At 35.2% G+C, this 8,728-nt stretch overlaps 1 long non-coding RNA gene across 1 annotated transcript; it reads left to right on the top strand.

Annotated features, from left to right (window-relative positions):
- The first annotated feature begins 6,195 nt into the window (after positions 1–6,195).
- LOC131944719 (uncharacterized) lies at positions 6,196–8,136 on the top strand. Its single transcript, XR_009387070.1, has 3 exons — positions 6,196–6,302; positions 7,112–7,210; positions 8,006–8,136. It is a non-coding gene; the product is annotated as an uncharacterized LOC131944719 (long non-coding RNA).
- Positions 8,137–8,728: the final 592 nt, after the last annotated feature.

Raw genomic sequence — 8,728 nt, 5'->3', positions numbered from 1 at the left:
AGGTTTTTGTTGAGGACGTTTTATATTTTATCATTAAAACTCAATTTTAAACAGTTTTATCTTTACACTTTCTAGGGCGTGAAATGAGATACAATCATTTTTAAAACTCAATAACTCTATTTTGTTTAGACCCTGATAAAGGTTGAGTATCATCTTTTGTAGTTTGAAAAACCAAATGGATATACTTTACAGGGAACTACATCGAACTATCAATCCTCTTATCCTTTTTGTGCCCACGAGACCGCCACAAAAGCTCCCTCCACTATATAGGTCTCCGGCCATTTTCTCGACAGTCCCTAAGACAGTCCTGCCTTCGTAAGCAGCTTCCCCGTCTGTCTTGGCCTTAACTGTTTTCTTTTTCATGGTTACGTTTATTTTAGCGCCTTTCCAGCTATATTATCTGGGTTCATAAATAGGATGCCCCATGTCCAGCCACATCATTTTTACAAGCTTTTATTTAACTCACTTCCTCTGTCTGTCGTCAGTCTGTCTAGACGGAAACGCAGGAGTGAAAATTCGGACAGTTCTACTTGACCGATACGATTCACAGTTGGCACGTGGGTCAAGACATGAAGACAATGCAATCTGAAACTAAATTTGACTTAATTGGATGCCTAATTAATTTTTTATGAATTAATAAAAATTTGGACCGAATTAGTAGGCATGTCTAGCCAACCACACCACACGCGTCATCACCTTCAATAGCTGCGCCATCACGTAATGGCTGCGTTCAAAAACCATTGCGCGCCTACTGAACGTGATGTTCAGTAGGCGCGCAATGGTTTTTAGTCATGTAACTCTATTGTAAATAAAACATGTAAAGTACTGAAAAAAAAATTCATAAAAAACGTTTTAATAACAAGCTTTTATGTAATGATGCACTAAAAAGTAGAAAATAAATTATAGACTACTATTTAAATAACTATAAAGAAAAGCGTGGGTGTCTTCCTTAACATTAGTAAAGGTATCCAATAGATACTAAAGTGACCCACGCTTTTCTTTATAGTTATTTAAATAGTAGTCTATAATTTATTTTCTACTTTTTAGTGCATCATTACATAAAAGCTTGTTATTAAAACGTTTTTTATGAATTTTTTTCGAGTATTTTTGGAACTGCTTCTCTTGCTATCTTTCCTTGAAGTCTTGCATTGGATATAGTGTTAGCCTAATAGATGCTTTTTATCCTTTGCACGCATTTTTGGAAAGAGTCCAGTGATCTGCTGGTGGCGGTTTTTAAGTACACTAAGGACATTACTTCCCCCATGGAATTTGATTTTTCCAACGAAATTTCCCCAGGTGTATTTTCAACAATTTCCTAAAGTTTCATGGCGATTGGATGAAGGTGTAGTATTAAGTAGAGATTAAGTACACACCGACGCCGACAGTTGTTGTCCAGTACTCGTTTATTTATAGCATCGAGCCATGACGGCGATGCAACACAGTAGTACAAAACGAACTAGCCAAGATAGACCAAAAGATCCAAACAATCCAAAAGACCAAAAGATCAAAAGATCAAAAGATCAAAATAGAAAAAGAAACAGAAACTGTAGCCCTTCATTAGGTCTACATCTTGGTCCACAGACAGCAGGCTTGCGTGTGACTGACACGGCTAGGCATGAAACTACCCACAATCCCATGTCACATGACATGGAACACAGGTAATTTCGCTCACAAAAGCATAAAAAAACGTCAACAGTTCAGTTGCAGTCCCACAGAGGCCGCAACCCAATGAATAAAAACTTCATAGTTTTATCCCCCTTTGGCTGGTAACCATATGTGTTACATGTATTTTATTAAGCTTTATGTATTTAATATTAACCAGTAGCGTTCAATTACTTTCCCCAGTGTATCGAAAACGAGAAATAATGAAAATAAATGAAGTTATTTCTACTGAACCATGCCGTGAAAGGATAACCTCTCAACCAATGGACAGCAGTACACATCTGGTTACACGCTATGAAGATGATGGATATGCAGTAATACGGGACAATTTTAGAAACGTCTTTTACAGTGATGCTTTAAATCAGGCTTCGGTATATGACCTGTATGAAGAAAACACCTATAGTACTATTAACGACCTGGACATAACAAAAGAAAATGCTACAAGTGTTGAAAAGCCCCACGACACATACGAACATGGACATAATCCAATGACTGATGTAAATGTGTCTGAAAGTTTTGAATGTAAGGGTGTTACAAATATGAAACATAACATTGAAAGCGAAATGCAATGTAAAACGAAAAGGGATGGACTATATGAAACAATTACGGATATAACACTCGATAATGTTTCGGAAAGAAAACGTGACATTAACCTAGATGAAGAAAATGGTCACATTACTTCGAATATACAACTTGGTATAGCTTCAACGAAAAACTTTGAAATTATCGTTGACGGAAAACCTCACATTGAGTTGGAGAGAAGACTGGACTTTGCTTCTGATAGAAACCGTAACGATACTCTGGATGGGAAGCTTGACAAAAAAGACAACACAGAATTCAGTTTTGTTCCAACTCACGAAAGTGATGATTGTAAAGAGCTACAGGACATACATGATGATTCTGTTGACTCGACAGACTTTTTAAAAGCAGCCGTTTCATCTGAGAGAAAACTTGAAGAAACCTTAAATGAAAAAATTGACGAAAAAACAAACGAAGTTTACAAATCAGCCCCAACTCAGGAAATGCTTGGTTATAACAAACTATATGAAGCAACTGGAGCTACTGCTTATTTCACTGACTATTTAGAACCATCCTTATCTTCGAAGAGGAAACTAGACATTAACCTTCATGAAAACCTTAACAAAAAAACGAATGCAGTTTACAATCATGTGCCAAGTCATGATATTGATGGTTATCTGAAACTATATGCCACAAATGCAGACACTTTTAATTTGACAGATTATTTAGAACCCAACATTAATTCAGTGAGAAAACATGCCAATAACTTGGATGAAAAAGGAGACAAACAAATAAATACAGATTACTATTCTGTCCCAACTCAAGTAATTAATGATTATCTGGAACTATATGACACAACTGGTGATACTGCCAATGTGACAGAACCAAACATTTCTACGGAGAGAAAAACTGGCAATAAATTAGATGAAGAACTTGACGAGAAAAATTGACAAAGAAAGACAAACACAGATAACTATTCTGCCCCAATAATTTTGAAACATTTATTTTATGAGATAGTTCGTCATTTAGCCGGGGTATATATATATATATATATATATATATATATATATATATATATATATATATATATATATATATATATATATATGTATATATATATATATATATATATATGTATTTATAATGATCAATAAATATTATTAATGTATGTATTAATTGTATGTGTATGTTTTTAGATATTCTCTCACTCATCTAAAAGTTAGTGTACTTTCACGGAACCCAATAATTTTCGCACCTTCCCTTTGACATTCAGCACAAACACATACAATAAACATAGGTATATTTACACAATTAAATACGAGTTAATTTTTGTTCTTTTCTTTTTTATATCGGTGTGTTGGTTAATTAATTGTGAACTGTCGTTTAGTGCTTATCCTCACAAAAAATGTCACACCTAATTTATTTTATCGATAATTTACCTTCACTTTAAATGAGTCAATAAACACCATGCATTTTGTTTTCTCTCTGACTAATAAACAACTCTCTGTTTTCTTTTTTCGAAATTAAAATTACTCCGAAATTACAATTGAAATTCATGTAATGCTCAGTACTTTGGGTAAAGATCGAATATCTTACTAGTAATATGTTAAAAAGTTAAAGAAAGAAGCATATACATCTAACACATTTAGAGTTTAATAATTCTCCATTTTCTGTTTTGAAATATGTGGAAATTCTTTTTTCGAAATGTTCATAGAAGCTTGTAGTTTAACAACTCACAAATCAACTACATAAAAAGAAAACATCACACTACAGTCATGAAAATGTATATTCATGTTTTTTTGTTAGAAGAACAACATGAGCGTTTTTTTGTGTATTTTACCGTACCCCCCCCCCCCCCCCATGCAACTCCTGCTTAACGTATTAACTGAGTTCTGCCTTACGTAAAGGGATATAACTACGCAAGAGTGATTATGTTGACGGCATTAATGGAGCTGCTCCGCTTTACAAAGTACATGAAATTAAAGTCGCATATGTAAAAAAATTGTGTTGGTGAAGGGTGGTATAAAAATGAAATCACATGTCTTAGAGAGATGCATGAGGGCTTTTATGACTATGGTGAAGTTGACAGGGGCAAAAAGAGTGACGTCTAAGTTCCAAATTAAAATTTTATCTTTTTAACTATTGCTTTTTTCAGTTATTTAAACAATTTCTATAAGACATTTTGTAAACAACAATAAAATTAGATTAATATACCTAATTTTGATATTTCTTACTGAGTACTTTAGAAAGAAAGACGTATGAAAAGATTTTTAAAAATTTGATGGACTTTTGTTAGAATTGCAATTGATTGTTTTATAAAGCAGTCACGGTTAGTTTAAATTCAGATCTGTAGATTTTATGTACCAAATGTGTTGATGATCCAGCGGCAAAGGGAGGCAACTGTTAATGAGATAATATTGCCAGGTGAAATCTATTACCTGTCGCCTTTGTATTGCTCACACTACTCTGGCTAACTAACTGATGAAAGAATCTCTAACGTGAGTAACTTCTCATTAAAGAAAAGCGTTGATACGGAAGATTAGATAGACATACAGACATACGGTTAGACAGGTGGTCAATGGGAGAAAACTGATAATGGGGCGGGGGGGGGGAGTTATAAACTATAACCCATTTGGCCCAAATAATTAGTTGATTATGAGTTATTCCACTTTCCCCAATAAGCGTTTCATAACCTTTATTTCTAAAAAAACAAACAAGGTCATGTTTACACTATATGAAAAGTAAAACCACACAATAAAATCCCGTCTCTACCACTCATTTGTGAAAATTTCCAGTGTGGCTTTCAGACATTTTTCTCCGGAGGTGGAGGGCGGACACTGGTTACATTTTCTGTATCAATTTTATATTTTTCTATTTAATTTAGGTACTGACGTCGTGTTGGGGTGGGGTGTGGGGGGCGGTGTGACACTGTTTTAACCCCTAAAGAAGAGATACATGAAAAAACTCTGTACCCAACATAAAAGTTCCGGGCCTTTGAATGCCCGCAGTAAATCATACGCTAGCCAGCTATCCACTTCTTATCGGCCTTCAACATCCGGTGATAAGGATAAAACGAAATGTTATTCTCAGAACTAAACACTCAATTTGGTGGCCTGAGAAAGGGGAGACAAACGTTTTGTTTTAACGCTGAAGTGTAGAGGTGCTAATGGTGGAAACTGAATGCAGAAACATGCCTAGTCTTCCAGTGTTAACTGTATTCTTGATTTGGGAGTTTCAGTTAAGTACGATGGAATTCTATTTAGTATTTAAAATCTACAGAAAGCAACCAATAAATATATTTAAATAACCTTTGTTTTGAATAAAAAGGCTTAACATAAATTCAGATAATTAACGGTCAGTTATAATGTGAGAAACGTTTTAGTTTATATTCTGTGTTATTTGTCAGTAGTTTTTTTCTGCCAGTTGATGGCCAAGGTGTTAGTCACGTGATTGTCACTCCACAAGTGGTTGCCGTAGGTGGGCGTTTTACCGTGTCATGTGACGCATCACGTGCCGGGGTTCCAGAAATAGCTTCAACCGTTTCCAGCCTGACCTTGGGTTGGACGGACGGGAGGTCACCGCCCACAGAATATTCTGGATACGGTCTTTTACCGCCGTACAACTTTACGGTCAGTGTGTGTGTTTCGCGGGTGTGTGTGTGTGTGTGTGTGAGTGTGTGTGTGTGTGCGCCTCCTGTAATTTTCCTGTGAGTGTGTATGTGGGGACGTGTACGTGTGGTTGTGAGTACTTGTGTGTGTATGCGTGTGTTTGTGTATGAGTGATTTGAGGGTCCTCTCCTTTTAAGTGCAGGATATGGGCACTTATGTTTATATTGCAGTTCATTATACTGGTCTCTATTCAATATTAGTCTGCACATAAATCTACCTTACATGTATAAATTGACCAGAATCCGCCGCCATCAAGGAACTGGACATTTGAGTTCTCCGGAAGTCTGCTAGGAACCTCAGATAGACCACTGAACAGGAACACAATGCGTATAGAAATGGTTGTCCACGACCCTAAATTGGCAGACACCGGGTTTTATATTTGTGGCGCTTCGTATTTCTTTTGGTTAGATGAGGAAATATCTATATACCAGTATCAACATATCACAATTGACGGTAATTTGGTCTAATGTTATTTGAATGTTTTTACATTGTCGCTGATTTTCAGACGCTTAATTTTATGAGATGAGAGAGTAGGTGTCATCAGGACATCTGTTTCATCTATTTTCTTATCTAACCCTAACTCCTAACAAATGGTATGTTTTTTGTCCAAAGAAAATCAGATAAATACATCCTGAAAAATACCTAACACACATTTTTTTAAGAATAGAAATCTAGAAATAAGAAGTAAATATATATCTATATTACTTTATGTGTATGCAACTCAATTATGTATGTAGGTATGTTTGTATGTGCATTCATTTTAATATTATTTATAAGTACTCTAAAGTTGTTTGTAATTTTGTTTTACAATACAGTATGTTTTCATCATCTTTCCCGTTGGTGCCCAAGAAACATGGGGCAGATGAAGTAGAGTTCTTCTGTTTCAGAGATCTCGGTATATGAAAAGATAGTGTGGTCAGCATTATGTCCAGCTGGCTTTACTTTCCCTACCATGAGTTAGGTACCCACCAGAGCTGGGTAGACTCAGTGACGGTCTATTGATTTGAACCTGGATTCGAACTCGAGGCTTTTGGGTTAGCAGTCTAACTGTCTACAGTATGTTTTAGTCCGAGAATAAAACAACAAAGAGCTCGCTTACCCTGAGTTGAAATACTTCCATTTATTTGCACCAGGGCCTCTTAAAATAGCTTACATTCACTAGAATGGCATTGTCTTTCTTTGTTTTTATTTATTACAAAATGTGACAATTAAAATTTATTTACCCAGAATGTTTGACGAAATATTTTTTTCCGACTTACCAGTGAACGGTGGTATCAGCAATGCTGCCTTCGCTGTATTGGGCGCTGCTGCTGTGGTGGCTAACGTCATGTTTCTGGTGTGTGTGGTGTACTTTAAACTGGGTAGGTGAAGGAGAGAGAGCACTCTAGCTTGGCTGAACATTGACACGATCTAATATGGACAGTGACACAATCTAATATGTACACATACACAATCTAATATAGACACAGACATAAACTTATATAGATACAGAACAACTAATATGGACAATGACACAAACTAATATAGACACAGACACGATCTAAGATGGATAGTCACACAATATTGACACAGGCACAACTAATATGGACAATGACACAAACTAATATAGACACAGACACGATCTAAGATGGATAGTGACAAATATTGACACAGGCACAACTAATATGGACAATGACACAAACTAATATAGACACAGACACGATCTAAGATGGATAGTGACACAATATTGACACAGACACAACTAATATGGACAATGACACAAACTAATATAGACACAGAAACAAATTAATATAGACACAGACACGATCTAATATGAACATTGACACAATATTGACAAAGACACAACTAATACAGACAATGACATAATCTAATATGGACACATACACAATATTGACACAGACACAAATATGGACACATACACAAACTAATATAGACACAGACACAAACTAATATACTCACAGACACAACTAATATGGATTATGACACAATCACATATGGACACATACACAAACTAATATAGACAGACAAAAGCACAAACATGTAGCTACACACACATTCAGATATAAGTCTCCCATTAAAAACTATGGCAATCAAACCGGTTTAAATGTTACACTATGATGTTATAAAAGTTTCACTTTTTATTATTTCAAAAACAGGCTGTAAGAGAGTACAAAAGACGTTGATTGTTCCATTTAAAGTCTGGTAGACTAGATGAACAACATTTCAAGTCTAGGTTTTAAGACTAGATTTCAAGTCTAGATTTCACGTCTAGATTTCAAGTCTTGATTTCACGTCTAGATTTCACGTCTAGATTTCACGTCTAGATTTCAAGTCTAGATTTCAAGTCTAGATTTCAAGTCAAGATTTCAAGTCTAGATTTCAAGTCTAGATTTCAAGTCTAGATTTCAAGACTAGGTTTCAAGTCTAGATTTCAAGTCTAGATTTCAAGTCTAGATTTCAAGTCTAGATTTCACGTCTAGATTTCAAGTCTAGGTTTAAGTCTAGATTTCAAGTTTAGATTTCAAGTCTAGATTTCAAGTCTAGGTTTTAAGTCTAGATTTCAAGTTTAGATTTCAAGTCTAGATTTCAAGTCTAGATTTCAAGTCTAGATTTCACGTCTAGATTTCACGTCTAGATTTCAAGTCTAGATTTCACGTCTAGATTTCACGTCTAGATTTCACGTCTAGATTTCACGTCTAGGTTTTAAGTCTAGATTTCACGTCTAGATTTCAAGTCTAGATTTCAAGTCAAGATTTCAAGTCTAGATATCAAGTCTAGATTTAAGTCTAGATGAACAACATTTCACGTCTAGATTTCAAGTCTAGATTTCAAGTCTAGATTTCAAGTCAAGATTTCGTCTAGATTTCAAGTCTAGATTT

This window comes from Physella acuta, unplaced genomic scaffold (assembly GCF_028476545.2).
Source record: "Physella acuta isolate Inbredline_101_S28 unplaced genomic scaffold, ASM2847654v3 ptg000048l, whole genome shotgun sequence".
NCBI lineage: Eukaryota > Metazoa > Mollusca > Gastropoda > Physidae > Physella > Physella acuta.
This window is presented reverse-complemented; position numbering and strand designations above follow the sequence as displayed.